The sequence below is a fragment of the Ovis aries genome, chromosome 7 (assembly GCF_016772045.2).
Source record: "Ovis aries strain OAR_USU_Benz2616 breed Rambouillet chromosome 7, ARS-UI_Ramb_v3.0, whole genome shotgun sequence".
Taxonomy (NCBI): Eukaryota; Metazoa; Chordata; class Mammalia; order Artiodactyla; family Bovidae; genus Ovis; species Ovis aries.
This window is the reverse complement of record NC_056060.1, coordinates 76,643,859-76,671,613: the sequence shown is the minus strand read 5'-3', so window position 1 is coordinate 76,671,613 and position 27,755 is coordinate 76,643,859. Positions and strand designations below refer to the sequence as shown.

The 27,755-nt window shown below is 39.3% G+C and overlaps 1 protein-coding gene across 19 annotated transcripts in view; it reads right to left on the bottom strand.

Moving 5' to 3' along the window:
• GPHN (gephyrin) overlaps positions 1 to 27,755 on the bottom strand; it is a 563,152-nt gene that overhangs the window by 497,531 nt on the left and 37,866 nt on the right. For 3 of the 19 annotated variants that reach the window (XM_060418186.1, XM_060418187.1, XM_060418188.1), the window contains exon 2: positions 6,640 to 6,674. The exons of the other annotated variants lie outside the window; for them this stretch is intronic. The gene's annotated coding sequence lies outside the window, so the exon portion shown is untranslated. The remainder of the gene's footprint in view (positions 1 to 6,639; positions 6,675 to 27,755) is intronic. 19 annotated transcript variants of the gene reach the window in all.

The window sequence follows — 27,755 nt, the reverse complement described above, 5'->3', positions numbered from 1 at the left end:
GGCTGAGTCTTTACCATCTGAGCCACCAGGGAAGCTTCAAATGGAACACACACAATTTATTCATCAAATACTTACTATGCACTTATGCTGACAGTAATACAAAACATTAATAAAAAAACTTGCTAATAGCAGAACCAAGGTTCTGTTACAGGATAAGAAAAACCAGACTGGAAATTATTAGCATTTGTGATTAGAAAGAGACATACAAGTGTCCAGTCAAATTTAAAAAAAGCAAGCAGTCAAGCAGAATTACCAAAATGAGCTGGCCAAAGAGGTGGTAATGAACCAGTGTGTGTGAGCTCAGCTGCTCATTCATGTCTGACTCTTTGCAGCCCTTGGACTACAGACTCCTCTGTCCATGGGGTTTTTCCAGGCAAGAATACTGAAGTGAGTTGCCATTTCCTCCTCCAGGGGATTTTCCCAACCCAGGAATCAAATCCATATCTCCGGCATTGGCAGGCGGATTCTTTACCACTGAGCTATGTGGGAAGCCCTGTGATGAATCAGACATGATACCTATTACTGGAATCAAAGTATTAAAAAAAAAAAAAGGTTTAATCAGAAGACATAAAGAAAAATATTAGAACTGGGAAGTAAAATAAGAATATAACAATTTTCACTGGACTAAAGTCAAGGTATCAGCAGCATTCTATCCCAGAGGCTATAGGGGAGATTCCTTGCTTTTTCCAGCTTCCAGAGGCTGCCTGCATCCCTTGGCTCAGGCCTCCTTCCATTTTCAGAGCCAACAACGATGGAGTGTGTCCTTCTCATACTACCATCCAACCTGTTTGCTTTCCTTTGAGAACAACTGAGAAGGGTACCCTCTTTTAAGGACTCAAGTAAATAGATTGTGTCAACCCAATAATCCAGGATAATCTCCCCATTTTATGGTCTGTAATCTTCATTTGCAAAATCCCTTTTGCTATGTGAGATAACATATTCTTAGATTCTGGGGATAGGATGTTTATAGCTTTTAGTGTGGAGAAAGAAATGACAACCCACTCCAGTACTCTTGCCTGGAAAATCCATGGACAGAGGGGCCTGGTAGGCTGCCATCTATGGGGCTGCAGGGAGTCGGACATGACTGAGCAACTTCACTTTCACTTTTCACTTTCATGCACTGGAGAAGGAAATGGCAACCCACTCCAGTGTTCTTGTCTGGATAATCGCAGGGATGGCAGAGCCTGGTGGACTGCCATCTATAGGGTTGCACAGAGTTGGACACGACTGAAGCGACTTAGCAGCAGCAGCAACAGCTTTTAGTGGGAAGGTCCATCTTGGACTCTTAAGCCAGTGTGTGATACTTGTTACAGCAGCAACTGGAAACATAATATATATTCTATAAGTAAATTCAGCTTTATAAATTAAGATATTTCAACTTAGCCTATTTTTAGAAATAATACTCACACAAACATATATAAAGCAAAATGCTACACTAAGAATAAGACGACCTAAATTCTAGTCACAGTCTGACAGTTAAATATTTGTGTGACCTTGGGTAAACTATTTCTTCATCATTGGGTCAACTGTTTCCTCATCAGTAATATGAAACTCGTGACCAACTGTTTGTTATGAAATAAATCAAAACCACAATTATAGTCAATACTATCCTAGACTCCAGAAAGCTAAGGATTAAACAGAATATACAAATAGCTATTAATTTAAGATTATATTAATGAGAATAACATTATATAATTAATTCCACTTATAATAATGAATTATATACTAAATGATATGAGAAATTAAAAGAATGACTTAAAATATGTAACAAAGCCCTTAACAGAAGGATCAAATTTCAGGGCTGAGCAAACATTTAAAGATTGCTTTGAAAGGAAATAATAACAAAATATATATAGATCTGATGAATATTATCTAAGACACAGACAGTAGAATCAGATTATTTTTTTCACCCTGACACCTTCTCTTTCATTATTCAAAGAGAATTTCATAGAAAAAAAAATTGTTTTTGATCATCAAGGCTGGATGTTGTTTTGTTTGTGTATTATTCAGTACTTTTTGTACAACAGATCAATTATAACACAGTATTTATGTCATTTCTTAAAATAAATTCTGAGTGGGAGTAAATGTTATTATGATGCTGTAGCTCCTCAGGAATCTATAAACCTTCAGTTTTATACAGTGACACTTGCTAGCACACAGCAGTAAAGGTTACCAAAACTCTTCTGCTGGAAACCTACCCCACAGTAGTTTGAGAGATATCCTTTAAGAGAGGGGAAAAGTCACTTTTTTCAGGTTTTTAAAGAGAAACACTTCATTATGAGGGTTTTTTTTTTTTTTAGTATTTTTTCAAAAAAATTATTAAACTACTTCTAAAATAATGATTAGATAAGACTGTTGAATGTTTCCAGTGGATACTAACTGGGCATCCCTGGTGGCTCTGATGGTAAAGAATCTGCTTATAGTGTGAGAGACAGGGGTTCAGTGCCTGGGCCAGGAAGGTCCCCTGGAGAATGGCTACCTACTCTGTTATTCTTGCCTGGAGAATTCCATGGACAGAGGAGCCTAGTGGGCACAGTTCATGTGGTTGAAAAGAGTTGGACATGACTGAGCAACTAACACAATACTTTCAGGAACTATTTTCAAACCAAAATGAGAATAAAGGGCAAGTGGATTATCACAATTTGTAATTTTACAACTATTACATATATTAATAACTCACATAACTGGAAAATAACCTCAGTTTTGTTTGGTTTTTAAAGTTATTTTATTATTTTTTGGTTGCAATGCATGGCATGTGAGATTTTAGTTCCCCATCCAGGGATCCAACTCATGCCCCCTGAATTAGAAGCACAGAGTGCTAACCACTGGACCACCAGAGAAGTCCCAATAACTCAGTTTTAAGAGATTATTTTACACATAATTCTTAGGTAGAATACACTTTTAAAAGTCAAGATGGTTTCTGATGATAGCCATGTTTAAACAAACTTAAAGAATCCAGTGGATTCAAAAGGGAACATACAGATAATCAGAACATGAAACCTTACTTTTCCTGCAATTTAATATTTTGGTTTTACTTGTGAGAAAATATGGGGACTTCCCTGATGGTCCAGTGGTTAAGAATCTGCCTTGCAATGCAAAGGACATGGGTTCGATCCCTGGTCAGGGAACTAAGATCCCACGTGCCACAAAGCAACTCAGCCTGTGTGCTACAACTACAGAGCCCTTGCACCACAAGTAGAGAATCCATGTGCCATAATGAAAGATTCCCCATGACATATGCCACAGCTCAGACCTAACACAGCCACATAATAAATTTTTTTAAAAAAATGTAGGCTTTGAAAACTTTAAAACTATGCCTTCAAAAAATCATGTAGTATGTTCCATCTTACGATTTAATGTAAAAAATGTATCTTCTTTCCCTGAGAAATCATAATTCTGCCAATACAACTAAAAACAAATTTCTAAAGATATGACATACTTTATGTAAGCAGTCATTCTATTTACAGATGTCAAATCTCTCAATCATTGTTCACTTCAATCAAGTGATGACTTATATTTTAAAGTGGTAATTATAAGTTGCTTTTGCATTAAAAAAAAATTTGGGGGCTTCCCTGGTGGTTCAGAGGGTAAAGCGTCTGCCTGCAATGTGGGAGACCTGGGTTCGATCGTTGGGTCAGGAAGATCGCCTGGAGAAGGAAATGGCAACCCACTCCAATACTCTTGCCTGGAAAATTCCACAGACAGAGGAGCCTGGTAGGTTAGTCTATGGGATCTCAAAGAGTCGCACACAACTAAAAAACTTCACTTCTCAAGAATTAGGCAGCTTGCCACTACTTGCTGCGAGGTCATCTGACAGTACGTTCCATCTAATCATCTGACAAACCTTTCACCTAATCAGGGTAAAACAGGCTCGGCCATCCACATTCACAGAGCACTCTGCATTGATATCTTTGCTCAGCAAACAGTACAGTGTCTGTACACTGGGGAGTGTCTCTACACAGCTCTAAAAGTGCAGGGAACTGTGTTATCTTGAAGCTGGAAATCCAGGCACTATGGCAAAATCAGTATATTCCTCTTGTGAAAGCTGGATAGTTGTAGCCTCAAATCAGCCAGGAAAACACACCGGGTCATGTTTCTGTTCATTGTGACAACAGCTTTGCATTAAACTATCATTTTACCATTATATTTTCAAGCTTGGGAAACATTTTACTATGTCAGTATTCATCAAGCATTATCAGTTTGTTTTTTTTTTAATTAAGATATGTAGCAACTTCCACAGCAGTCCAGTGGTTAAGACTCCGTGCTTCCAACACTGGTGGCACCAGTTTGATCCATCCCTGGTTGGGGAACTAAGATCCTACTTGCCTTTTGGCATGGCCAAAAAAAAAAAAAAAAATAAGCAGTTGTAAGGAAGCCTTTGTATAGTCTGGCACCAATGAATACTATGACAGTTGCCATGAAGGAACCCCAATTTATAATGAGACAAACCTATATGCAGGTCAGGAAGCAACAGTTCGAACTGGACATGGAACAACAGACTGGTTGCAAATAGGAAAAGGAGTACGTCAAGGCTGTATATTGTCACCCTGATTATTTAACTTATATGCAGAGTACATCATGAGAAACGCTGGGCTGGAAGAAGCACAAGCTGGAATCAAGATTGCCGGGAGAAATATCAATAACCTCAGATATGCAGATGACACCACCCTTATGGCAGAAAGTGAAGAGGAACTAAAAGCCTCTTGATGAGAGTGAAAGAGGAGAGTGAAAAAGTTGGCTTAAATCTCAACATTCAGAAAACTAAGATCATGGCATCTGGTCCCATCACTTCATGGGAAATAGATGGGGGAACAGTGGAAACAGTGTCAGACTTCATTGTTTTGGGCTCCAAAATCACTGCAGATGGTGACTGCAGCCATGAAATTAAAAGACGCTTACTCCTTGGAAGGAAAGTTACGACTAACCTAGACAGCATATTCAAAAGCAGAGACATTGCTTTGCTAACAAAGGTCCGTCTAGTCAAGGTTATGGTTTTCCAGTGGTCATGTATGGATGTGAGAGTTGGACTGTGAAGAAAGCTGAGCACTGAAGAATTGATGCTTTTGAACTGTGGTGTTGGAGAAGACTCTTGAGAGTCCCTTGGACTGCAAGGAGATCCAACCAGCCCATTCTGAAGGAGATCAGCCCTGGGTGTTCTTTGGAAGGAATGGTGCTAAAACTGAAACTCCAATACTTTGGCCACCTCATGCGAAGAGTTGACTCATTGGAAAAGACTCTGATGCTGGGAGGGATTGGGGGCAGGAGGAGAAGGGGATGACCGAGGATGAGATGGCTGGATGGCATCACTGACTCGATGGACATCCGTCTGGGTAAACTCCGGGAGTTGGTGATGGACAGGGAGGCCTGGCGTGCTGTGATTCATGGGGTCACAAAGAGTCGGACATGACTGAGCGACTGAACTGAACTGAAAACATATGTTAATGTAATCTGACATATCTAACTTAACAGTACAACAGTGCTTCTGTTATTCTTCAATAAAGTCAATGTTAAATGTTCAATATTTTTAATATAAACCTATATAAACAGACTTTTAAAATTAATTTTTAAATGCAGGCTTTTAAAATTTAGAACCAAAAGTTTGACTTTTACTAATATCTCAAAATCTTCTATTGATTTGAATAAAAACTAGTATAATTTCATATTCTCTGTATATGTGTGTGTGTGCATGCACGAGAGCTCAGTCGTGTCCAACTCTGTGACCCCCTTGATTATAAGCCACTAGGCTCCTCTGTCCATGGGATTTTCCAGGCAAGAAAACTGGAGTGGGTTGCTATTTCGTTCTCCAAGGGGTCTTCCTGACCCAGGGACTGAACCCAAGGCACTTGCGTCTCCTGCATTGGCAGACAGCACCACTAGTGCCAGCCTGGGAAGCCCATCTCATTTTCTAGGTCACTATATATACCTACAAAGGCATATTTAGTGGGATTACTTAAATATTCCTGATTATGCTCTTCCATTTCCATTCCTGTAGTTTTTTTGCAATCTCTTCATATGAAAAATTCTTCCTTTGAAAATATTCTGCCTTGAACTTTCTATCAAAATGGTATAGTACATGGACTTCCCTGGCACACTAGTGATTAAGACTCTGTGCTTCCAATGCAAGGGGCAGGGGTTCACTCTCTAGTCGGGGAACTAAGATTCCACATGCCTCATAGCACGACCCTCCCCGCCTCCCCAGCAAAAAAAAAAAAACAAAGGTTTAGTGAATTTAGACTCACTGCATCAGCTCCAAACACACAGTAGTGACAAGGAAAAGAAAATTGGAAAGGGAAAAAACAAGAAAGATATTCAGGCTTAAAAGAAAAAAAAAAATCTTGAAAAAAATAGACAAAAGATTTAAAGGACCTGAAAAGATATTTCACCAATTAGTGTGTAGGAATAGCAAATGAACACATTTTTAAAGATGTTCAACATCAGTAGTCAACAGAGAAATGCAAACCACAATGAGATACCATTACATACCTAGAAGATTGACTAAGATGCAAAATATCGACAAGAACAAATACTGACAAGGATGCAGAGAAACCGGAACTCTCACACGTTGTTGGGAGGACAAAAACGGCACAGCCACATAGAAAACAGTCCAGCAGTTTCTTAAAAAGTTAAACATACACTTACCATAGGTCCCATCATCCCACTCCCAGGTATTTACCCTAGAGAAACAAAAACGTATGTTCACAAAAAACCTGTACATGAATTTTTAGAGTTGATCTGTTAAAACAAAACACCCAAATGTTCTTCAACTGGTGAATGGATAAACAAATTACGGCACATCTGTACAATGAAATACAACTCCATATTAAAGAGAAATGAACCACTGATAAATGCAGCAACTTAGAAGAATCTCAAAAGCCATTCTGCAGAATGAAAGAAACTAGTCTAGAAAAGATTAAACACCATGAAATTCCTTGGAAATACCATTCTTTTATAGTGACAAAGAACAGATCAGAGGTTGCCAAAACTTACAGTTGGGAAGAAGGCGTGACCAAAATGAGACAACATAAGGGAGGATTTTGGTATGATGAGATTGTTCTGTATCCTGACTATGGTCATGGCTATGTGAATTTATATATGAATTAAAAATTCATAGAACAGTGCCCAAAAAGTCAATTTTACTCAACATTCATTTTAAAATAATTAATATAAAAATTACATAAGATATTTACTTTATATATTGTATGTTTGTATTTTATATTTATATTTACATACATGTGTATGTGTGTATACACACATAGGTGACCCTTGAACAACACAGGGTTAGGGGTGCCAACCCTTTGCACTGTTGAAAATCCATGTTTAACACATAGTTGGCCCTCTGTATTCACAATTACACATCCACAAATTGAACCAACCTCAGACCATGTAGTACTACAGTATTTACTATTGAATAAAACTCTGCATATTAAGTGGACTCACACTGTTCAAACCTGTACTGTTCAAGAGACTAATCTATATGTTCTCCCACTCCTATCCTGTGATCTGGAATAAAATAAAAATGTAAAGTGAGCTGAGCTAAAGCTACAGACCTATTGAGCTCTTCTGTACAGAAGAAAGCAGTAGCAGATAATCAGTCAGTTCCTATAGGGTAATGGGAACTAAAGTTCTCTAGCTCTAGCAAAGACCACACCTAGACTCACTGCTTGAACTTACACCTCAAACTACTACCCCATCAACACAACCCTAGCTTCTGAAAAGAAGTCTGGGAGGAAAAAATAAAACTATTATTAAACCACCACTGGAACTACGACTTTAAAGAAACTGCCGAGTAGGAGCCTAAAAATCTGTAAAGATATTTCCTCCAGTTGTTTTATTACTCCTGAACTTCACGTGCACAAAACAAAACTTCAAGAATGCCAGCAGAAATGGCAGGTGGGAAACTAAAGATCTGAGCAAAGGTTTCAGTAATCATATAATGTTGGTAAGACTGCAATTTAAGTTTTAAAAGACCTTGATAAAGTACCCCCAGGCTTTAAGCTGAAACCTCAGAATGGCCTGGATTTAGGACTACATGGAACAAGAGCAAAAGTGAAATAGACTAGCCCGTGTCAGACTTTATTTTTGGGGGGCTCCAAAATCACTGCAGATGGTGACTGCAGCCATGAAATTAGAAGACGCTTACTCCTTGGAAGGAAAGTTATGACCAACCTAGACAGCATATTCAAAAGCAGAGATATTACTTTGCCAACAAAGGTCCGTCTAGTCAAGGCTATGGTTTTTCCAGTGGTCATGTATGGATGCGAGAGTTGGACTGTGAAGAAAGCTGAGCGCCGGAGAATTGATGCTTTTGAACTGTGGTGTTGGAGAAGACTCTTGAGAGTCCCTTGGACTGCAAGGAGATCCAACCAGTCCATTCTAAAGGAGATCAGTCCTGGGTGTTCACTGGAAGGAATGATGCTAAAGCTGAAACTCCAGTACTTTGGCCACCTCATGTGAAGAGCTGACTCATTGGAAAAGACCCTGATGCTGGGAGGGATTGGGGGCAGGAGAAGGGGACAACAGAGGATGAGATGGCTGGATGGCATCACTGACTCTTGAGATTCATGGGGTCGCAAAGAGTCGGACACAACTGAGTGACTGAACTGAACTGAACTGAACAAAGCCTAAAACTAATCCTAAACATCACGAAAGATAAGTCACAGAACAGGCATATAAGTATTTAAAACTGCAGTGTTATGCCTATTTTCTTAAGTAGAAAACTTAAGACCCTACTGTGTACAGTTTAAAGCAGTAATTCAAGTTAAGCCAGTTTATGTGTCATAATACCTAAGTATTCACATAGCTACTGCTCTGATCATTCTACTAACAAGCGATTTTACCTTCTATCCTTTCTCTTTTCTGCTTCCTATGACATGAGCTGGTAACTTTGATTCAATTTAACATAAATTAAGTCAACCTCATGAAATTACATTAGTTTAGCTTCCTTCCTAACTCATTCATTTCCCTAATTTCCATCAGATTAAATAAAATCACCTCAGACACAAGAAGATAAACAGATAATAGGCCAGTCTATTTACTTAGCATCTCTTGAAACAGGTACCCTCCCTCAAGTCCAAATGACTATGGCTGGAAAGACTGGTATTAAGAGATACAAAATGCACACCTGCCTCAGAATACCACTTTGGCAGAGGATGTAATAGTACAGAGGCTGTTTTCTTTTAGAAAGATGTGGGAGGAAAGGCACTTAACAACATCTCGAGGTTTAATGACCACCCAACTCTCAAACATAATAGTGCTACGCAACGTCTTTTTAAACTATTCAATATGTATTGACCATCAACTCAGTTCAGTTCAGTTGTTTGGTCGTGTCCACTCTGCAACTCCATGGACTGCAGCACACCAGGCCTCCTTGTCCACACCAACTCCCGGAGTTTACTCAAACTCATGTCCATTGAGTTGGTGATTCCATCCAACCATCTCATCCTCCGTCATCCCCTTCTCCTCCGCCTTCAATCTTTCCCCAGCATCAGGGTCTTTTCCAGTGAGTCAGTTCTTTGCATCAGATGGCCAAAGTATTGGAGTTTTCAGTTTCAGCATCAGGCCTTCCAATGACTATTCAGGACTGATTTTCTTTAGGAGGGACTGGTTTAATCTCCTTGCTGCCCAAGGAATTCTCAAGAGGCTTCTACAACACCACAGTTCAAAAGCATCAATTCGGAGGGAGGGAAAGATGGCAGAGGAATAGGACGGGAAGATCACGTTCTCCCTCACAAATTCCTCAAAAGAACATTTCAACGCCGAGCAAACTCCGCAAAACAACTTCTGTAGGCTGGCAGAGGACATCAGGCAACCAGAAAAGCAGACCATTGTCTTCAAAATCAGGTAGGAAAAAATATAAAAGACGAAAAAGGAGACAAAGGAGGTGGGGAGGGAGCTCCGTCCCGGGAAGGGAAGCCCGTCCCGGGAAGGGAATTTTAAGAAGAGAGGTTTCCAAACACCAGGAAACACTCTCCCTGCCGAGTCTGTGGCGAGCCTTGGAAACACAGAGGGCAACATAACAGGAAGGAAAAATAGATAAATAATTAAAACCAAGAGATTACAAGCCCACCAGTAACTCCCCCAGCGGAAAAGCAGCACAGACGCCTGCATCCGCCATTGGGAAGTGGGGGCAGGGCAGGGACGCGCGGGAGGCGCGGGCTGCAGAGCTTTGTAAGAATCGGGCACGAACGCCCCACGCTCCACCAGAACGATCTAACTTGGGCTAGCAAACCAGACTGTGGGATAGCTACCACGCGAAAAGCTTTAACATAAGACACCGCCAGGACCCAGCACAGAACAAAGGACAGAACGGAAAAAGCCGGCTGCAGACCATTCCCCGCCGGGGACAGGCAGCCAGAGCCGTAAGGACTGGAAAGGGGCAATTGCAGACCCGGAGAGACTTTACTTACCTAACTGCAAGCAGGCTCCTTTGCTAAGACTTCTGGGGGTGCTGGACAGTCACAGTCTGCCTCACGGGGTGCGCCAGCGGTCCACCCAGAGAGCTGAGCGGCAGCGGCGGAAAAGGTGACAAGCCGCAGCGATTGCGCTCGCCAAACTCCTGAGCTACTCGGACCTGGGAAGGGCACAAAGCGCAGTCCCAGCCGCATTTGTGCCTCTGAGGGCTGCCTGAGGGCCGAACCTGAGCGGCTTGGACCGGGGAAGTGCACGCAGCCTAGGGCCGGCCCCAGACGGTTCCCGGCTGAGCATCGTAGAGCCAGAGCGGTTTGTGCGCCGCGAGGAAGGACAGGTCAAGCGGGGAAGAGATACTGTGTACACACGACAGTGCTATCTGTTTGCAGCATCCCCCCTCCCCACAGCGCGACTGAACTAGTGAGCCTAAAAACCAGCAAACAGAAGAAGTTAAACAGAGGGAACCACCTTGGAAGTGAGCCCACACGGCCCATAACATCAGAGAAGAGCCAGATATATTTTTAATTTTTTAATATTTTTAAAATCATTCTTTTTTTTTTTTTTGCCTTTTTCTTTTTTTTTCTTTTTTTTTCCGAGCTTTTTTTAAATTGTTAAATCTTCTATTTCTCCTCTAATTTTTATTTCTATAACCTAGTATTACTATTTTTAAAAAAAAAAGACTTTTTTTTTTTTTTTAAGGCAAACACCATATATACTCTTTGGATGGTTGTTGGTGTTTTGTTTTGTTTTTTTTTGTTTGTTTGTTTTTTAATAATTCTTTTTTTTTCTTTCTTCCTTTTTCCTTCTGCTTTTCTTTAATATTCTATCTTTGAAAATCCAACCTCTACTCCAGATTTTTAATCTTTGTTGTCAATTTTGTACATTTAAAAACCCAAACTTCACTACCCAAGTTTACCTGAGAGCGAGATTACTGGCTTGTCCACTCTCTCCTCCTCTGGCCTCTCCTTTTTCTCCACCAGGTGGCCTCTGTCTCTTTTCTCCCCCATCTCTTCTCTATCCAACTCTGTGAATCTCTGTGTGTTCCAGACGGTAGAGAACACCTAAGGAACTGGTTACTGGCAGGATTTGTCTCTCTCCTACTCATTCCTCTCTCTTATCCTCCTGGTCACCTCTGTCTACTTCCTCCCTCTCCTCTTCCCCGTATAACTCTGTAAATACCTCTGAGCGGTCCAGACTATAGAGTGCACATAAGGAAGTGACTACTGGCTAGCTTGCTCTCTCCTCTCTTGAACTCACCACATCTCATTCCAGTTACCTCTAACTATCCCCTCCATCTTCTCTTCTCCTTGTAACTCAGTGAACCTCTCTGAGTGTCCCTCAAGGTGGAGAAACTTTTCATCTTTAACCTAGATGTTTTATCATCGGTGCTGTATAGATGGAGAAGTCTAGAGGCTACTGTGAAAATAAAACTGAAAACCAGAAGCAGGAAGCTTAAACCCAAAGCCTGAAAACATTAGAGAACTCTTGAATTCAGGGAACATTAAGCAATAGGAGCTCATCAAAAGCCTTCATACCTACACTGAAACCAAGCTCCACCCAAGGGCCAACAAGTTCCAAAACAAGACATACCACGCAAAGTCTCCAGCAACACAGGAACACTCCCCTGAGCCTCAATATACAGGCAGCTCAAAATTATCCCAATACCTTTGATGTCTCATAACCCATTACGGGTCACTCCACTGCACTCCAGAGAGAAGAAACCCAGCTCCACCCACCAAAACTCCAACACAAGCCTCCCTAACCAGGAAACCTTGACAAGCCACTGATAGAACCCCACCCAAAGTGAGGAAGCTCCATAATAAAGAGAACTCCACAAATTATCAGAATATAAAAAGGCCACCCCAAACGCAGCAATATAACCAAGATGAAGAGACAGAGGAATACTCAGCAGGTAAAGGAACAGGAGAGTTGCCCACCAAATCAAACAAAAGAGGAAGAAGTAGGGAATCTACCAGAGAAGGAATTCCGAATATTGATAGTGAAAATGATCCAAAATCTTGAAATCAAAATGGAAACACAGATAAATAGCCTAGAGACAAGGATCGAGAAGATGCAAGAAAGGTTTAACAAGGACCTAGAAGAAATAAAAAAGAGTCAAAATATAATGAATAACACAATAAATGAGATCAGAAACACTCTGGAGGCAACAAATAGTAGAATAACAGAGGCAGAAGATAGGATTAGTGAAATAGAAGATAGAATGGTAGAAATAAATGAATCAGAGAGGAAACAAGAAAAACGAATTAAAAGAAACGAGGACAATCTCAGAGACCTCCAGGACAATATGAAACGCTCCAACATTCGAATTATAGGAGTCCCAGAAGAAGAAGACAGAAAGAAAGATCATGAGAAAATCCTTGAGGAGATAATAGTTGAAAACTTCCCTAAAATGGGGAAGGAAATAATCACCCAAGTCCAAGAAACACAGAGAGTCCCAAATAGGATAAACCCAAGGCGAAACACCCCAAGACACATATTAATCAAATTAACAAAGATCAAACACAAAGAACAAATATTAAAAGCAGCAAGGGAAAAACAACAAATAACACACAAGGGGATTCCCATCAGGATAACAGCTGATCTGTCAATAGAAACTCTTCAGGCCAGGAGGGAATGGCAAGACATACTTAAAGTGATGAAAGACAATAACCTACAGCCCAGATTACTGTACCCAGCAAGGATCTCATTCAAATACGAAGGAGAAATCAAAAGCTTTACAGACAAGCAAAAGCTGAGAGAATTCAGCACCACCAAACCAGCTCTCCAACAAATTCTAAAGGATATCCTCTAGACAGGAAACACGAAAGGGTGTATAAACCCGAACCCAAAACAATAAAGTAAATGGCAACGGGATCATACTTATCAATAATTACCTTAAACGTAAATGGGTTGAACGCCCCAACCAAAAGACAAAGACTGGCCGAATGGATACAAAAACAAGACCCCTCTATATGCTGCTTACAAGAGACCCACCTCAAAACAAGGGACACATACAGACTGAAAGTGAAGGGCTGGAAAAAGATATACCACGCGAATAGAGACCAAAAGAAAGCAGGAGTGGCAATACTCATATCCGATAAAATAGACTTTAAAACAAAGGCTGTGAAAAGAGACAAAGAAGGCCACTACATAATGATCAAAGGAACAATCCAAGAAGAAGATATAACAATTATAAATATATATGCACCCAATATAGGAGCACCACAATATGTAAGACAAATGCTAACAAGTATGAAAGGGGAAATCAACAATAACACAATAATAGTGGGAGACTTTAATACCCCACTCACACCTATGGACAGATCAACTAAACAGAAAATTAACAAAGAAACGCAAACTTTAAATGATACATTAGATCAGTTAGACCTAATTGATATCTATAGGACATTTCACCCCAAAACAACGAATTTCACCTTTTTTTCAAGTGCTCATGGAACCTTCTCCAGGATAGATCACATCCTGGGCCATAAATCTAAACTTGATAAATTCAAAAAATCGAAATCATTCCAAGCATCTTTTCTGACCATAATGCATTAAGATTAGATCTCAATTACAGGAGAAAAACTATTAAAAATTCCAACATATGGAGGTTGAACAACACACTTCTGAATAACCAACAAATCACAGAAGAAATCAAAAAGAAATCAAAATATGCATAGAAACTAATGAAAATGAAAACACAACAACCCAAAACCTGTGGGACACTATAAAAGCAGTGCTAAGAGGAAAGTTCATAGCAATACAGGCATACCTCAAGAAACAAGAAAAAGTCAAATAAATAACCTAACTCTACAACTAAAGCAACTAGAAAAGGAAGAGTTGGAGAACCCCAGAGTGAGTAGAAGGAAAGAAATCTTAAAAATTAGGGCAGAAATAAATGCAAAAGAAACAAAAGAGACCATAGCAAAAATCAACAAAGCCAAAAGCTGGTTCTTTGAAAGGATAAATAAAATTGACAAACCATTAGCCAGACTCATCAAGAAGCAAAGAGAGAAAAATCAAATCAATAAAATTAGAAATGAAAATGGAGAGATCACAACAGACAACACAGAAATACAAAGGATCATAAGAGACTACTATCAGCAGTTGTATGCCAATAAAATGGACAACGTGGAAGAAATGGACAAATTCTTAGAAAAGTACAATTTTCCAAAACTGAACCAGGAAGAAATCGAAAATCTTAACAGACCCATCACAAGCACGGAAATTGATACTGTAATCAGAAATCTTCCAGCAAACAAAAGCCCAGGTCCAGATGGCTTCACAGCTGAATTCTACCAAAAATTTCGAGAAGAGCTAACACCTATCCTCCTCAAACTCTTCCAGAAATTGCAGAGGAAGGTAAACTTCCAAACTCATTCTATGAGGCCACCATCACCCTAATACCAAAACCTGACAAAGATGTCACAAAAAAGAAAACTACAGGCCAATATCTCTGATGAACATAGATGCAAAAATCCTCAACAAAATTCTAGCAATCAGAATCCAACAACACATTAAAAAGATCATACACCATGACCAAGTGGGCTTTATCCCAGGGATGCAAGGATTCTTCAATATCCGCAAATCAATCAATGTAATTCACCACATTAACAAATTGAAAAATAAAAACCATATGATTATCTCAATAGATGCAGAGAAGGCCTTTGACAAAATTCAACATCCATTTATGATAAAAACTCTCCAGAAAGCAGGAATAGAAGGAACATATCTCAACATAATAAAAGCTATCTATGACAAACCCACAGCAAACATTATCCTCAATGGGGAAAATTGAAAGCATTTCCCTAAAGTCAGGAACAAGACAAGGGTGTCCACTTTCACCGCTACTATTCAACATAGTTCTGGAAGTTTTGGCCACAGCAATCAGAGCAGAAAAAGAAATAAAAGGAATCCAAATTGGAAAAGAAGAAGTAAAACTCTCACTGTTTGCAGATGACATGATCCTCTACATGGAAAACCCTAAAGACTCCACCAGAAAATTACTAGAGCTAATCAATGAATATAGTAAAGTTGCAGGATATAAAATCAACACACAGAAATCCCTTGCATTCCTATACACGAATAATGAGAAAGTAGAAAAGAAATTAAGGAAACAATTCCATTCACCATTGCAACGAAAAGAATAAAATACTTAGGAATATATCTACCTAAAGAAACTAAAGACCTATATATAGAAAACTATAAAACACTGATGAAAGAAATCAAAGAGGACACTAATAGATGGAGAAATATACCGTGTTCATGGATTGGAAGAATCAATATAGTGAAAATGAGTATACTACCCAAAGCAATTTACAAATTCAATGCAATCCCTATCAAGCTACCAGGCACATTTTCACAGAACTAGAACAAATAATTTCAAGATTTGTATGGAAATACAAAAAACCTCGAATAGCCAAAGCAATCTTGAGAAAGAAGAATGGAACTGGAGGAATCAACTTGCCTGACTTCAGGCTCTACTACAAAGCCACAGTCATCAAGACAGTATGGTACTGGCACAAAGACAGACATATAGATCAATGGAACAAAATAGAAAGCCCAGAGATAAATCCACACACATATGGACACCTTATCTTTGACAAAGGAGGCAAGAATATACAATGGAGTAAAGACAATCTCTTTAACAAGTGGTGCTGGGAAAACTGGTCAACCACTTGTAAAAGAATGAAACTAGATCACTTTCTAACACCGCACACAAAAATAAACTCAAAATGGATTAAAGATCTAAATGTAAGATCAGAAACTATAAAACTCCTAGAGGAGAACATAGGCAAAACACTCTCAGACATAAATCACAGCAGGATCCTCTATGATCCACCTCCCAGAATGCTGGAAATAAAAGCAAAAATAAACAAATGGGATCTAATTAAAATTAAAAGCTTCTGCACAACAAAGGAAAATATAAGCAAGGTGAAAAGACAGCCTTCTGAATGGGAGAAAATAATAGCCAATGAAGCAACTGACAAACAACTAATCTCAAAAATATACAAGCAACTTATGCAGCTCAACTCCAGAAAAATAAACGACCCAATCAAAAAATGGGCCAAAGAACTAAATAGACATTTCTCCAAAGAAGACATACGGATGGCTAACAAACACATGAAAAGATGCTCAACATCACTCATTATTAGAGAAATGCAAATCAAAACCACAATGAGGTACCACTTCACACCAGTCAGAATGGCTGTGATCCAAAAATCTGCAAGCAATAAATGCTGGAGAGGGTGTGGAGAAAAGGGAACCCTCCTACACTGTTGGTGGGAATGCAAACTAGTACAGCCACTATGGAGAACAGTGTGGAGATTCCTTAAAAATTGCAAATAGAACTACCTTATGACCCAGCAATCCCACTTCTGGGCATACACACCGAGGAAACCAGAACTGAAAGAGACACATGTACCCCAATGTTCATCGCAGCACTGTTTATAATAGCCAGGACATGGAAACAACCTAGATGTCCATCAGCAGATGAATGGATAAGAAAGCTGTGGTACATATACACAATGGAGTATTACTCAGCCGTTAAAAAGAATTCATTTGAATCAGTTCTGATGAGATGGATGAAACTGGAGCCGATTATACAGAGTGAAGTAAGCCAGAAAGAAAAACACCAATACAGTATACTAACACATGTATATGGAATTTAGGAAGATGGCAATGACGACCCTGTATGCAAGACAGGGAAAGAGACACAGATGTGTATAACGGACTTTTGGACTCAGAGGGAGAGGGAGAGGGTGGGATGATTTGGGAGAATGACATTCTAACATGTATACTATCATGTGAACTCAATCGCCAGTCTATGTCTGACGCAGGATGCAGCATGCTTGGGGCTGGTGCATGGGGATGACCCAGAAAGATGTTATGGGGAGGGGAGGTGGGAGGGGGGTTCATGTTTGGGAATGCATGTAAGAATTAAAGATTTTAAAATTTAAAAAATAAAAAACTAAAAAAAAAAAATTAAAAAAAAAAAAAAAAAAAAAAGCATCAATTCTTCGGTGCTCAACTTTCTTTACAGTAGAACTCTCACATCCATACATGACCACTGGAAAAACCATAGCCTCGACTAGGCGGACCTTTGTTGGCAAAGTAATATCTCTGCTTTTGAATGTGCTGTCTAAGTTGGTCATAACTCTTCTTCCAAGGAGTAAGCGTGTTAATTTCACAGCTGCAGTCACCATTTGCAGTGATTTTAGAGCCCCCCAAAATTAAGTCACTGTTTCCCCATCTGTTTGCCATGAAGTGATGGGACCAGACGCCATGATCTTAGTTTTCCTAGTGTTGCGTTTCAAGCCACCTTTTTCACTCTCCTCTTTCACTTTCTTCAAGAGGCTTTTTAGTTCTTCTTCACTTTCTGCCATAAGGATGGTGTCATCTGCATATCTGATATTTCTCACAGCAATCTTGATTTCAGCTTGTGCTTCATCCAGCGCAGCATTTCTCATGATGTACTCTGCATAGAAGTTAAATAAGCAGGGTGACAATATACAGCCTTGATGTACTCCTTTCCCTTTTTGGAACCAGACTGTTGTTCCAGGCGCAGTTCTAACTGTTGCTTCCTGACCTGCATACAGATTTCTCAAGAGACAGGTCAGGTGGTCTGGTATTCCCATCTCTTTCAGAATTTTCCTGAGTTTGTGGTAATCCACACAGTCAAAGGCTTTGGCATAGTCAATAAAGCAGAAATAGATGTTTTTCTGGAACTCTCTTGCTTTTCGATAATCCAACACATGTTGGCAATTTAATCTCTGGTTCCTCTCTCTTTTCTAAATCCAGCTTGAACATCTGGAAGTTCACAGTTCATGTACTGTTGAAGCCTGACTTGGAGAATTTTGAGCATTACTTTACTAGCATGTAAGATGAATGCATTTGTCTGGTAGTTTGAACATTCTTTGGCATTGCCTGGCTTTGGGATTGGAATGAAAACTGACCTTTTCCAGTCCTGTGGCCAATGCAGAGCTTTCCAAATTTGCTGGCATACTGACTGCAGCAGTTTCACAGCATCATCTTTTAGGATTTGAAATAGCTCAACTGGAATTCCATCACCTCCACTAGCTTTGTTCATAGTGATGCTTCTTAAGGCCCACTTGACTTCGTATTCCAGTTTGTCTGGCTCTAGGTTGGTGATCACACCATCATGATTACCTGGGTTGTGAAGATCTTTTTGTATAGTTCTTCTGTGTATTCTTGTCACCTCTTCTTAATATCTTCTGCTTCTGCTAGGTCCATCTCATTTCTGTCCTTCATTGAACTCATCTTTGCATGAACTATTCCCTTGGTATTGCTAGTTTTCTTGAAGAGATTTCTAGTCTTTCCCATTCTATTGTTTTCTGCTATTTCTTTGCACTGATCACTGAGGAAGGCTTTCTTATCTCTCCTTGCTATTCTTTGGAACTCTCCATTCAAATGGGTTTATCTTTCCTTTTCTACTTTGCTTTTTGCTACTCTTCTGTTCACAGGTACTTGTAAGGTCTCCTCAGACAGTGATTTCGCTTTTTTGCATTTCTTTTTTTGGGGGATGGTCTTGATCCCTGTCTCCTATACAATGTCACGAACCTCCATCCATAGTTCATAAGGCAGTTTGCCTTTAAGATCTAATCCCTTGAATCTATTTCTCACTTCCACTGTATAATCGGAATGGGTCTGATTTAGATCACACCTGAATGGTGTAGTGGTTTCCCTACTTTCTTCAACTTAAGTCTGAATTTGGCAATAAGGAGTTCATGATCTGAGCTACAGTCAGCTTCCGGTCTTGTTTTTGCTGACCATATAGAGCTTCTCCATCTTTGGCTCCAAAGACCATCAACTACATGAGTAATACTATGCTATATGGCAAATAACTGTTTAAAAGAGGGTTTCCATACTTAAGATGTACACAACATTATGGTTAAACAACATTTATACACGTAAAACATTTAAATAGTAAATACAAGATAGAAGCTGGTTAAATGCCAAGATGAATGGAAACCATTGAAAGCGGGGGTAAAAAAGGTCACATGGTATTAGGTGTGTGCAAAAGCACAGTTTTGCCCTGTGAACTTTGCCATTTGACATTGGAATACATTCTTAAACAAACGTGGTAGTGTTATACATCATATTAATGTACATTTCTCACTTTTTGTTCTTTGCTAATGACTTATTACTTGCTATTTATTTTAGACCACAGAAATGATGTTGGACAAAAACCAAATTCAAACAATTTTCTTATTCAAGTTCAAAATGGGTCGTAAAGCAGCCAAGACGACTTGCAGCACCAACAATGCATTTGGTCCAGGAACTGGTAAAGAATGTACAGTGCAGTGGTGGTTCAAGAAGTTTTGCAAAAGAGACAAAAGTCCTGAAGATGACGAGCAAAGTAACCAGCCACTGGAAGTGGACAAGGACCAATTGAGAGGGTCATCAAAGCTGATCCTCTTAAAACTACAAGAGAAGCTGCTGAAGAACTCAACGTCTACCATTCTATGGTGGTTTGGCATTTGAAGCAAATTGCAAAGGTAAAGAAGCTTAATTAAGTTGGGTGTCTCATGGGCTGACCAAAAATCATCATTCTGAAGTGTCGTCTTTTATTATTGTACATACATAATCACAATGAACCATTTCTCGACTGGATTGTGACATGTGACAACAAGTTAATTTTATACCACAACCAGTGAAGACCAGCTCAGTGGCTGGACAGGAAAAAGCTCCAAAAGTGAAAGTGAAGTGTTAGTCTCTCAGTCATGTTCAACTCTTTGCAACCCCCTGGACTGTAGCCCATCAGGCTCCTCTGTCCATGGAATTCTCCAGGCAAGAATACTAGAGTGGGTTTCCATTCCCTTCTCCAGAGGATCTTCCCATCCCAAGGATCAAATCCAGGTCTCCTGCATTGCAGGCAGATTCTTGACCTTCTGAGTCACCAGTGGAGCCACAAGAAGCTCCAAAGCACTTCCCAAAGCCAAACTTGGACCAAAAAAAGGTCATGGTCACCGTTTGGTAGTCTGCTGCCCATCTAATCCACAACAGTTTTCTGAATCCCGGCAAGACCATCACATCTGAGAAGTACACTCAGCAAATCCATGAGATGCACAGAATACTGCAACACTTGCAGCTGGTCAACAGAATGGGCCCAATTCTCCACGAAAAATGCCCAACGGCAAGTAGCACAACCAACACTTCAAAAGTTGAACGGATTAGGCAATGAAGTTTTGCCTCATCTGCCATATTCAACTTACCCCTCACTGACCTCACTTCTACAAGCTTCTTAACAACTTTTTGCAGGGAAAATGCTTTCACAAATGACAGGAGGCAGAAAAAGGTTTCCAAGCATTCAATGAATCCCAAAGCATAGTTTTTTAAGCTACAGAAATAAACAAACATTTCTTATTGGCAAAAATGTGTTGATTGTAATGGTTCCTATTTTGATTAATAAAGATGTGCTTGAGCCGAGTTATGATTTAAAATTCACAATCTAAAACTGCAATTACATTTGCACCAACCTAATAATTCTAAGTACATATCACATAAAAATGCTTTAGCTATTACCTGTCCATTCAGTTCAGTCGCTCAGTGTGTCCGACTCTTTGCAACCCCACGGACTGCAGCAAGCCAGGCCTCCCTGTCCGTCACCAACTCCCGGAGTTTACTCAAACTCATATCCTTTGAGTCGGTGATGCCATCCAACCATCCTATCCTCTGTCATCCCCTTCTCCTCCTGCCCTCAATCTTTCCCAGCATCACGGTCTTTTCAAATGAGTCAGTTCTTCGCATCAGGAGGCCAAAGTATTGGAGTTTCAGCTTCAACATCAGTTCTTCCAATGAATATTCAGGACTGATTTCCTTTAGGATGGTTAACACAAAGTTAATGTTCATGAAGGAGACTAAGGAGAAATTCCAAATACTACAACAAACCCCAAATTATGAGGATAAAAGTTTTATTTCAGAGTGTTTTATGTGGGCTTATTATAATGATAATTATTTGGTAGTAGTACAAAAATCAATCCATCTCTCTAAGCACTTTTTCAAAAGAATGATTCTTTTAAAAATTGTATGCATTTATTCATGCAATAAATATTTATTAAACATCTAACATATGCCAGATACTGTAACAGATGCTAGGGAGATAAGAGTGATAACATACAGATTTGTGAAACAGTCACTTCATTTCCTATTGTTAAATACCTATGAATCTTATATCAATATAGGAAAGAAGATGAAAACTATTATTTGGTAATATTATAGAACTTGATACAATTTAGGTAAATGTGTGTATATAGATAAATGTACATATATATATTTGATGCAATATACTAAAAGTATAATATACTATTCTATGTAGCCTACCATATGTTCACAATCTGCTACAGAGACTTTATTTTGTGACATAATAAAAAAACATCAGGTGTTTATGCTACTACTGTCTTCTGGTTTGGTTTTGTTTTAGTGTTAGTCGCTCAGTTGTGTCCGACTCTTTGTAAACCTTGGACTGTTGCCCGCCAGGCTTCTGTGTCCATGGAATTCTCCAGGCAAGAATACTGGAGTGGGTAGCCATTCCCTTCTCCTGGGAATCTTCCAGATCCAGGTATCAAACCCAGGTCTCCTGAATTGCAGGCAGATTCTTTACTGTCTGAGTCACCAGGGAAGCACCATGTTTTTAAATTAGTGACTTGTTTATTCTTCACATTCTGAATTTACCTTTGTTCCAGTATTTTAAATCTATTCATTAATATTTGCCATGAATTGGCTGAAAACTATCGAAACCTTTGTATTGTACCATGTATGTATTTTACTAGGTATTTTTGCTTAACTATCTGCATTAGAAACATCTTTCACCTATCCGTTCAACTCAGTGTGAATGAAATTCTTATATACCTACTTTCAAAGAATGAAAATGAAGTTATTAGGATCAATTCTAAAGTCTATTCAGGAACTAAAAGTCCATGATTTCCTAACTGTGCAACTGACAGTGTAAGAGAAAAACACAGGAAAAATCTAATAAATTATTGGGACATGTACCTAATTTAAAACATCATTAAAGTGATAGCCCTATTTGTCCCACTGGCCATTCTACAGAACATAACCTTAATCTCATTTCTGTCCCTGTCTCTGCCCTTGATTACACACATCCACTCTGGCATAAATTGTAAATCCATGTGGTTTTTAAATAATAAAACCCAGAAAATTCAGGAAAATAAAAATATCCCAAAATGTATAATAAACTTTCAGATAAGGAGTCAAATATTTTAATTTGCAATAAGTTATATCTAGTACTATTTTGTAAGCAAGACGAAATGAAATAAGAGGGCAAAGGAACTATCCATATGAAACTCAATAATTGAGATTAACTGAGAAACTAACTAAAAGGAAAACATTAAACATAGAAATTTTAGAACTCAGAAGTACTGTAATTGAAATTACAATGCTACTGGATGGGGTTTAACAATAAACTGGCGGTGGTAGAAGCTGAAGACCAATTATTAAAACTACCCAACCTTGCAGAGAGGAAAAAAATTGAAAATTATTAAGCTTCAGGGACCGTGAACATTATCAAATGATCTAAAATATGTATGATTGTGGTCTCACTGGGAAAGACAATGAGACTGGGGGAAAAGAAATATTTGAAAAATAAATGGCTGAAAACTTCCCAAATATGATGAAAAACACCAATTTTAATAAGCATAGCTGATCCCTGATGGCTCAGACCACAATCTGCCTGCAATGTAGGAAATCCAGGTTGGATCTCTGAGTCAGGAAGACACCCTGGAGAAGGGAATGGCTTACCCACTCCAGTATTCTTGCCTTGAGAATTCCGCGCACAGAGGAGCCTGGAGGGGTACAGTCCATAGGATTTCGAATACTCGGACACAACTGAGCAATTAACACTTTCACTCTTTTCACAGCCAATCCAAACCAGGATAAACATAACCAGAATCACATCTAGGCATAACATACTCAAATTGACAAAAACCAAACATAAAGAAAAAATCTTGAATGCAACCAGAGAAAGGAGAAACGAAAAAGGGGAGAGGGAAAACACATCATGTACCAAGAAATAATGATAAGAGTGACTACCAGCTTCTCACTGGAGGTCAGAACAGAATAACATCTTTAAAGTACTTGGGGGGGCACGTAGTAGCAACCTAAGATTTTATATTCAGTAAAAAATATCCTTCAGAAATGAGAGTGAAAAAAGACATTTCCAGCTAAACAAAAGCTGAGAGAATAAATACTTGCCATTAGATCTGCACTATACAAAATGCCAAAGGATATCTCTCAGGTCAAAAAGAAAGAATACAAAGTGGATACTTGGATCTAAAGAAAGGAACACAGAGTACCAGAAGTGGTAAATAAGTAGGAAAACAAAGACTAGGTTTTCTTTCTTAGCACTTAAAAGTTAAACAACTGTTTAATGTAAAATATAGCAGCATAGGGTAAAGTGGGGTTCAAAAAGTACACAGAAGTAAAATATATAATGAAAAATTTTAGAAAGTTCCAAAAATCAATGCTTAAGTTTGCCATGTACCAGTAATTATTTACAAAGCATTTAAATTATTTTTACAGCTATTTACACAGCGTTCAAACTGTATAGGTTATTATAAATAATCTAGAAATGACTTAAAGTGTGTATTGGGAAGATGCTCCTAGGATATACCCAAATCCTATACCATTTTATATAAGGAACTTGAGTGATTACATATGTTAGTATGGGGGTGGTTGTGGAACCAACCTTCCTTGGATACCAAAGATAACTGTATCTTGTAGTAAGGTCTTACACTGGAAAACTGGAAACAAGGAACAGGCTGGGTGAGATAGATAATGAAAAAGAGACAAGTGATGTAGGAAGTGTGAGATATGAAATATGAGAACCTTCTGAGAAGATGGAAGTATTCTTATCTAGCTTGCAGTTATATGGAAAGAAATTAGGAAAGCAAATAGTTTCCAGATATGTTAGTGAGTCAGGCATTAATGAGTAAATAAACGTTGAGAAGAACGAAAGGGAGATATCTAGGATGACTTCAAATTTTCTTGGTTACAGAGCTATCAGTTTCCCTTAACCACACTGGGGGATACGGTTAAAGAAGTTTTCAAACATAAAGGCTGTGAGTCTCGTTCTGGGCATGCAGAAGATGCCCAGAGGACAATCAAGTGGAAATGATAATAGGAAATGGAATGCAAGAATGTAGAGGTGAAAACTTTCTAGCTTAAGGCTTAGATACAAGGCCAGAACATAAAACTGGTAGTTAAAGTAATACGCGTAGGAAAGGTTATCCAAAAGTAATATCTAAAGTAAGATGGACTAAGGACCAGGGATAAAGTTCAAGTAAACACAATCAGTCAATACAAAGGAAGAAAAACACCTTAAAGAATGATAAGTAGCCATGAAGATAGGTGATCAACAGGGAAAAGGGAGAAGGGAATGGCAAACCACTTCAGTTTTCTGGCCTTGAGAACCCCATGAACAGTATAAAAAGGCAAAAAGATGGGACACTTAAAGATAAACTCCTTAGGTCAGTAGGTGCCCAATATACTACTGGAGAAGAGTGGAGAAATAGCTCCAGAAGGAATGAAGAGGCTGAGCCAAAAGGGAAACAACACCCAGCTGTGGATGTGACTGGTGATGGAAGTAAAGTCTGAGGCTGTAAACAGCAATACTTCATAGGAACGTGGAATGTTAGGTCCATGAATCAAGGCAAATTGGACATGGTCAAACAGGAGACAGCAGGGAACTAAAATGGACGGGAATGGGTGAATTTAATTCAGTTGACCATTATATCCACTGCTGTGGGCAAGAATCCCTTAGAAGAAATGGAGTAGCCATCATAGTCAACAAGAGTCCAAAATACAGTTCTTGGATGCAACCTCAAAAATGACAATATATCTGCTCGTTTCCAAGGCAAACCATTCAATACCACAGTAATCCAAGTCTATGTCCTGATCAGTAACACTGAAGAAGCTGAAGTTGAACGGTTCTTTGAAGACCTAAAAGACCTTCTGGAACTAACACCCAAAAAAGATGTCCTTTTCATTATAGGGGACTGGATGCAAAAGTAGGAAGTCGAGAAATACCTGGAGTAACAGGCAAATTTGGCCTTAAAGTACAGAATGAAGCAGGGCAAAGGCTAATAGAGTTCTGTCAAGAGAAAGCACTGGTCACAGCAAACACCCTCTTCTGACAAGATAAGAGAAGACTCTACAGACAGACATCACCAGATGCTCAATATTAAAATCAGAATGATTATATTTTTTGCAGCCAAAGATGGAGAAACTCTGTACAGTCAGCAGAAACAAGACCAGGAGCTGACTGTGGCACAGACCATGAACTGCTTACTACCAAATTCAGACTTAAATTGAAGAAAGTAGGCAAAACCATTACACCATTCAAATATGACCTAAATCAAACAACTTCCGATTATACAGTGGAAGTGAGAAATAGACTTAAGGGATTAGATCTGATAGACAGAGTCCCTGAAGAACTATGGACAGAGGTTCATGACACTGTAGAAGAGGTAGTGATCAAGACCATCACCAAGAAAAAGAAATGCAAAAAGGCAAAATGGTTGTCTGAGGAGGCCTTACAAATAGCTGAGAAAAGAAGAGAAGCAAAAGGCAAAAGAGAAAAGGAAAGATATACCCATTTGAATGCAGAGTTCCAAAGAATAGCAAAAAGAGATGAAAAAGCATTCCTCACTGATCGATGCAAAGAAATAAGGGAAAACAACAGAATAGGAAAGTCTAGTGATCTCTTCAAGAAAATTAGAGATACCAAGGGAACATTTCCTGGTGGCTTCGCTGGTGGCTCAGACAGTAAGGCATCTGTCTACAATGAGGGAGACCCAGGTTCGATCCCTGGGTTGGGAAGATCCTCTGAAGAAGGAAACAGCAACCCACTCCAGTACTCTTGCCTGGAAAATCACAAGGATGGAGGAGCACGGTAGGCTACAGTCCATGAGGTCGCAAAGAGTTGGACACGACTGAGCACCTTCACTTCAAGGGAACATTTCATGCAAACATTTCTGCCCATACAGAAATGGTATGAACCTAAAAGAAGCACAAGATGTTAAGAAGTGGCAAGAATACACAGAAGAACTATACAAAAAAAGATCTTCATGACCCAGATAATCATGATGGTGTGATCACCAACCTAGAGCCAGACACCCCGGAATATGAAGTCAAGTGGGCTTTAGGAAGCATCACTACGAACAAAGCTAGTGGAGGTGATGGAATTCCAGTTGAGCTATTTCAAATCCTAAAAGATGATGCTGTGAAAGCGCTGCACTCAATATGTCAGCAAATTTGCCAGTCCACAGTGGCCACAGGACTGGAAAAGGTAAGTTTTCATTCCCATCTCAAAGCAAGGCAATGCCAAAGAATGTTCAAACTACCATACAATTGCACTCATCTCACACGCCAGTAAAGTAATGCTCAAAATTCTCCAAGCCAGACTTCAATAGCACATGATTCGTGAACTTCCAGATGTTCAAGCTGGATTTAGAAAAGGCACAGGAACCAGAGATCAAATTGCTAATATCTACTGGATCATTGAAAAAGCAAGAGAATTCCAGAAAAACATCTACTTCTGATTTATTGACTATGCCAAAGCCTTTGACTGTGTAGACCACAACAAATTCTGGAATATTTTGAAAGAGATGGGAATACCTGACCTATCTCTTGAGAAATCCATATGCAGGTCAGGAAGCAACAGTTAGAACTGGACATGGAACAACAGACTGGTTCCAAATAGGGAAAGGAGTACATTAATGCTGTATATTGTCACCCTGCTTATTTAATGTATATGCAGAGTACATCATGAAAAAAAACTGGGATGGATGAAGCTCAACCCGGAATCAAGACTGCCAGGAGAAATATTAATTACCTCATATGTGCAGATGACACCACCCTTATGGAAGAAAGTGAAGAACTAAAGAGCTTCTTGATGAAACTGAAAGAGGAGAGTGAAAAAGTTGGCCTAGAAAACTAAGATCATGGTGTCTGGTCCCATCACTTTATGGCAAATAGATGGGAAAACAGTGGAAACAGTGACAGACTTAATTCCGGGGAACTCTAAAATCACTGCAGATGGTGACTGCAACCATGAAATTTTAAAAGACACTTGCTCCTTGGAAGAAAAGTTACAACCAACCTAGACAGCATATTAGAAAGCAGAGACATTACTTTGCCAACATAAGTCCATCTAGTCAAAGCTATGGTTTTTCCCAGTAGTCATGTATGGATGTGAGAGTTGGACTGTAAAGAAAGCTGAGCACTGAAGAATTGATGCTTTTCAACTATAGCGTTGGAGAAGACTCGAGTCCCTTGGAATGCAAGGAAATTAAACCAGTCCATTCTTA